The sequence below is a fragment of the Chenopodium album genome, chromosome 2 (genome assembly GCF_948465745.1).
Source record: "Chenopodium album chromosome 2, dcCheAlbu1.1, whole genome shotgun sequence".
Taxonomy (NCBI): domain Eukaryota; kingdom Viridiplantae; phylum Streptophyta; class Magnoliopsida; order Caryophyllales; family Amaranthaceae; genus Chenopodium; species Chenopodium album.
This window is the reverse complement of record NC_137835.1, coordinates 58,898,101-58,903,295: the sequence shown is the minus strand read 5'-3', so window position 1 is coordinate 58,903,295 and position 5,195 is coordinate 58,898,101.

The following is a 5,195-nucleotide window of genomic DNA, read 5'->3' as shown; positions in this document are numbered from 1 at the left end:
GGACCTAATGTTCCCCCTAGATTGAGATTTTCGAACAAGGTCCATGCTACGTTCTTCAACGACCTTCATGGCCGAAAGTTAAATCCCTCCCGACACTATGATCAACGCTCCATGAGAGCTTTAGGGATTGACGACGATATAAGGTCGCTCTTGGATAAATTGGGGATGGGCGAGTTCATAAAACATCAATACCGAACCTACAAGGAGCCAACTTTCGAATTCTTGGCATCTTTTGAAAAAGAGCCTCTTGGGAACGACTTCCAGATTTCCTTTCAATTGTTCAACAACCGGCACTCTATGACTCTGAGTGATCTTAATGTTTTGTTGGATCTGAACCCCGAGGCGGACCTCCTTGCCCCTTCGTTGAGCTTGTTCCCTGAGTATGATGCATTTAGATGGTGGCGTACGATTACCGACTATGATGAATTCAACACCCGGTATTCGGTGGCCAGCCATATAATCCACCCTGTGCTCCGTATTCTACACCGTATTCTGGGGTTTGCGGTGTTTAGCAAGCAGGATTTGAGCAAGCTCTCTCATGAGGAGCTATTTACTTTGTGGGTAGCCACTAGGGAGGAATTAAAAGGGTGGCTCAATATGGGGTATTGGTTCGTCTTATGCTGCGAGACAATCAAATCGGGCCACAAGACAGGGGAAATTGCCCTCGGTGGAATGATTACCAGGATTGCGAAGAAGCTCAACTATGAACGCTTCTTCCCCTCGTGCACTCAAGTGGGGGCCGACAAAGATCTATTCATCGACATTCAGCAGATGAGAAGGTCGGGGTTCCTCCAAGGAACTTCAGATGCCAACAATTTTCATGACTGGATAGTTGACAGAGAGCACCATTGTATCTTGCCATACCCCAGCCGTACATCCCTGGAGCGGAATGCAAGGAATGTATGGAAGATTCCGAGAGATAATGGTGTGCTACCCTCCGCTCTGGGTGGTTTAAGGAATATGGAAGTCGAACAACAACAGCAGCAACAACAACAACAACAGCAACAACAACAGCAACAACAACAACAACAGCAACAACAACAGCAACAACAACAGCAACAACAGCAGCAACAACATCATCAACATCATCAAGGCATGAGTAGCCTTGAGCAGCAAATGATGAGCATGCAACTTGGCATGCAAAGCCTATTGGAGAACCAGCAGGGTATATTTCTGCAAACCCAAGCTCTTTATGGTGCGGCCGTAGATAGGGGTGAGGTAACCCCCCCGGTAAACTACCCCTATTGGCCACCCCAGCAAGGGCCGGTCCCTGGGTGGCAGGGATCACGACCTACTTGGCCCTATTGGCAAGGGCCCTCCTCCCATGATGTTCCCCGGGTAGACTACCCGACGGAAACCGGGTACGATTATCGTGCCCCCGGGGGGAGCGATTTTCGGGGTGACCCTAACTATCCATATGTCGATCCTACCCACCCTTCCCCTCTTCAGCTTCCCGCCCCTTTTGACCCGTTGCCTCAATGGCAACAAGACCTCTTCCGAGGTCACTATGGTTGGCCTCCGGGTTACTCCGGTGGTTGGGACCCCCACGGCATCCCTCCGGACGGTTTCTCTTATGACACCGAGGATGATGGAGATGGTGACGAAGCCGGCCCTAGTGGCCACTAGCCCCCTTGTACATTATCTCTCCCCTTGGTCCCCTCCCAATGTTCTTAGTTTGGCGCACCGCGGACGGTGCATTGTTTTAGTGTGGGGGGGTGTGTAAGAGACAAAGGGATGTTCCTTTTTTTGATAGTATGGGGGAAAGCTTGTCTTCATGATAGTGTGGGGGGGGGATTTCATTGTAGGTGGTAGAGCTCTCATGGTTCGGTTGGCTTTATCATGTCTTGATGTTGATTTATCTGCTTTATTGTGATGATTATGTCCCTGAGTGATATTGATAAGTGTTTGCTAATGAATTTGCAAGTGTTTGTGTAGGTGATGATGCTCCCATGAAGAAAAATCCAAACTCCTGATAGTCCAAACTTCCCTTAATCCAATTTTCCTTTTTTTTTAGTTTATTTTATTTTATTTCTATTTCTTCATTTTGTTTAAATTCTTAGTTTCTTTCTTTGATTTTTAACTTTTTATTTTATTTTTGTTTCTTCTCAGTAGTTCCTTTCATTTTGGCTTACTTTTGAAGCTTGGAAATAGAGATAAGGCAAGTCAAAGGGCAATTTGAGCCCCCTCGGTGAGATTGCATAATTTATCTTGTCTTCATTTCAAGCGGCATTTGGTGAGACCTTTCCTCTCTTTTATTTTCTTTTTCCTTGGGTGTTTAGCTTAGGATTAGCTTAGGAAGAAGTTGAATGGTTCGAGGATGTTTGCTTTTGGTTCTATGGAACCTGGGATCGTTGATGTTGTTATCGAACGATCGCTTGTATGACGATTGGGATTTAATTGATTTATATGCCTCGTATGTGAACCTTTTTTATTTCTTCCTCTTTCTTTTGTTTTGTTTTTCCCTTTTTGTGTTACAAGCATAATTATGACAATTTGAAATGGTTTTTGATGTGTAATTTGCTCACTCTTTTGGACTGGTTTGCTTCGATGTGTCTTTGAATGCTTATCTTCCTAATTGATGAGGGTTTGCACGGTTTGAGAATGCTTTGGGTTGAGTTAGACACATTGTAAGCTAAGGTAGCCCGGTTTTGAACTTTTGAGGACGTTTGAACCCTTAGCTCACGGGAAGGTGGTAAGATGGTGTTGCTCTCTATGGTGGACAGGATTCCCTTGGGTAGTATTTGCTATATTTCTTACCCCGTGTGAGCGTCATTTGTTCTAGCCTTCATCATTCTTGTGAGCGGCACTTAGGATCCTTAACTATGCATGTCTTTATCTTTGTGTTGGCGTCTAGCCCCCAAGATCGTGACCGTATAACTCTAGAGGAAGAAGAGGGGATTTCTTCTCATTTTTCTTTGTTTTTCTTGTGTTTTGTTACAAATTTGATTTTTCATTTTTACATTCACCCTCTTGCTAACCAATTTGAGCCTTATTTACCTTTTTTTTTACTTAGCCATATTACAAACCTATTGGCCTATGTCCTACCAACCCTTGTAGTTAGTGAAGCATTGGCTTGCGAGGTTTGAGGTTGATAATGTTGAAATTGAGCAAGAAAGTTGTGTAATTTGACTCAATTAAGGTTTTGAAAGGCTATTCATGAAAAGAGTACAAAAAAGGGCTTGGCAAGAAAGTTGAAAGGACTTGAAAAAAAAAAAAAAAAAAACAAAAAAAAAAAAAAAAAAAAAATTAAAAAGATTGATGTAATGTGGTGGGTTTGTTTTGAAAGGTTGTGAGTTTGAAGAATGAGTTCAATTCTTATAATGTTCTTGAGAGATGGCCACTCTTACGCTTCACTTAGGAATTGCCACCAAGGTTTTCAAATTGTTTCCCAACCGTAAGCCCTAGCCATGACATTACAACCCTACTTAAGACCCTTGGATTCTAGAGGGGCATGGTCAAAGAACGGTGGAGGGAGATAGATTTCAACCCTATAGAGAGTATGCATAGTTGAGATGTCGGGATGACCTTATGACTCCACATAAAATTTTCTTTTTCCGGTTCCCTCGAGGAACCATGAGGAGCTAGCTAGGGGATGAATTGAAGCTAGTGGAGAGAACGCGGACCGTCTTGGTTGGGGCTAGGGCGGAGAATGAAATCATTAGTTCTCTACGCTTAGCTTAGGTTTGTCTTTTTCAACCTTGAGCATCTTGGAACGTGTTTTCCCTCCTTGAATTGAGAAAGATAAGTATTCTTTGGTGCATTTATTTGCAAATGAGTCCAAATTGAGCATCTCGTTACCTTGAAGTTTGATTGGTTTTGCGAAAACTTTGTCATGTTATGTTTGTTGTGTTTGTCTTTTCGTTCCGGTTTCCCTTGCTTGAGGACAAGCAAGAGGCAAGTGTGGGGGATTTTGATGAGTGGCATTTATGCCACTCTTTTATCCTTTTTCTCTAAGGATTTTCTCCTCATTTGCGCTTGTTTGGCCCTTTTTCTAAGCATTTTTACTTAGTTTTGCTTCCTCTTTCCTTTTCTCCCTTATCTTCCCTTTTCTTAGTCTTCTCGCTTTGTTTTTATTTTGATCTCCATGCTTTGGTTTTGTAGGTATTATGCGCCGAAAGAATGAGGATATCAAGAAGCCAAGTTATCTGTTGCGCGCGGGGTGCTGTGCGGCTTATGCGCGAGCGCACATGTGAGGCTGTGCGGGCGCGCAGCCCTGTCAGAACCCGCACAGCCAGACTGAAGAAACAGAGCAAAACCAGAGAGTTTGCGCGACCACTGCGCGGGCGCGCATACCTTTGCGCGGGCGCGCATGACTCATGTGCGGGCGCGCTCGTTTTCCCCGTACCCACAAAGTTGCGGCCGCACACTACGATGAGAGGGCGCACACACATTGTGTGCGGGCGCGCACGACTGGGTTTACGATTTATTTGCGCCTTGTTGTCCAAGTCTCTTTCTTTTGTGTGGAGCCACATATATATAGAAGGGACTCTTTGTAAAACAGGGGATACTGAGTACTAATTCCAAAGAACACTAGACTAATCTAGAGAGAGAAAAGAGATTGTTATTCAAGCTTCCTTTGTATTCAACTTTGCTCAAGTTTTAATCTTCCATCAATCAAGCAAGCACCAAAGTTTTCATCTTTCTTCAATCCTTTCTTTAGTAATATCTTCTCCTTTCCTTTGGCATTATTTATGTTTTTTTTTGTTACTTATTTTTGTCTATCTTATTAGTTCATCTTGTTGTTATTGATTTCATATATTTCAATCATGCCTTGCTTTGAGTTTTTTGTGTTTATTTCTAGTTTTGATATTATGTTTAATCTCCCTTCTCTAGGCTAAACTCTTAGCTAGGGGAAGGGGGTGGAAGATATGTATTGAATGATGGATGAATGATGATGGTTGGATCGAACTTATGCCATATATTGATGAAAGACATGATTTTTATTAGCTTGGGATTATTGTTGCACTCTATTTGATATTTTCTAGTTCAAATGCATGAAAGTGATTTGAATTAGATTAGGATCACCTCTATTTTAACGATTTCATGAGAATGAGTTATTAAAGTGGAGTTTTTATGGATTGTGCTTGTTTATTCCCTTGATTTGGTTATAACTAATAGGATGCATGAGAATGATCCTTATTAGGGGAGACCTCTTTCATTGATTTGCCTAGACTATTGCATGAGAATGAATTGTT